The following is a 1,023-nucleotide window of genomic DNA, read 5'->3' on the forward strand; positions in this document are numbered from 1 at the left end:
TTCATTTGGAGAGCTGATACCCTGCAGGAGACTCAGTGCCTTCCTCGGAAGGTACAGATGTGCAGAATAGCATTGCTCTTTCCCCTGGCCATTTACCTGGCAGTGAGGTGTGCAGCATCTCCATTACACTTCCAAGTCATTATAATGTTAATATTATACAACTCATTAATACAAAATGTTTGCCAGAAAGACCCCATGCACTTGCCTCTTAGTAAATTGATGCTGTTTACTTCTGCTTTGCAGTGTTGGAATGATGGTTACAAACCTAGTAGAAGTACCATCCACATACTGGATCAAAGTTTTAAGCTGTTTTGACTTAATTGCTGGGAGTATTTCTTTGTCAACTTTGGAGTTAGGAGTGAGATGAGTAGCAGGCTGGGGTGTCATAGTGCTGCTTCTGTGGACAGCAACCTGTCGTCCGTTACGGCAGTTTCAACCTACTGCACATTACTTGGAATGTTGCAGCCCCACACCTGAGTTGTAAAAGGAGATGGAGAGAGTCAGGGACCTAAGTTCCACTGAAATTTGAAAAGTTCCAGCAACTTTTTATGTTTGTTAATAAACTTCGTTAGGTTATAAGTAGCTAAACAGCTTTCTCCTCTTAAATCTTCAGTGAATTGGAAGCGATTCCAAATTTGGAGGTTAATTCCAGGGAAGAGGGATGATCCACCTTCCTTCTGCTGCAGCGTAAGAGGCTGCACACGGCCCATTATCCCAATATACTTGGAGGAAATTTGCAGTCGAACTTCGTGGTACTTTGCTCGCGGTCACGTAGTCCTCAGATTTTGAAAAGCGTCTCCTTGGCTGTGTAAGATTTCTATTGCCGAGCGGAATGCTGTAGGACTTGAGTGTTAGGACCTGGCCCGTGTTTGTAAACGGGGAAGGGCATGCCCAGAGTTTTGTGCCACTGTTTCCACTGTCTCTCATGTCACCTCTGACAAGAGCCTGTCTGACAGCTACGGACGCACAGCTGAGCTCTTGAAGTGCAGGACTCTCCCTGCGCCTTCTAGAGCTCCAGCTTCC

Source organism: Eurypyga helias, unplaced genomic scaffold (assembly GCF_000690775.1).
Source record: "Eurypyga helias isolate BGI_N326 unplaced genomic scaffold, ASM69077v1 scaffold17087, whole genome shotgun sequence".
Taxonomy (NCBI): domain Eukaryota; kingdom Metazoa; phylum Chordata; class Aves; order Eurypygiformes; family Eurypygidae; genus Eurypyga; species Eurypyga helias.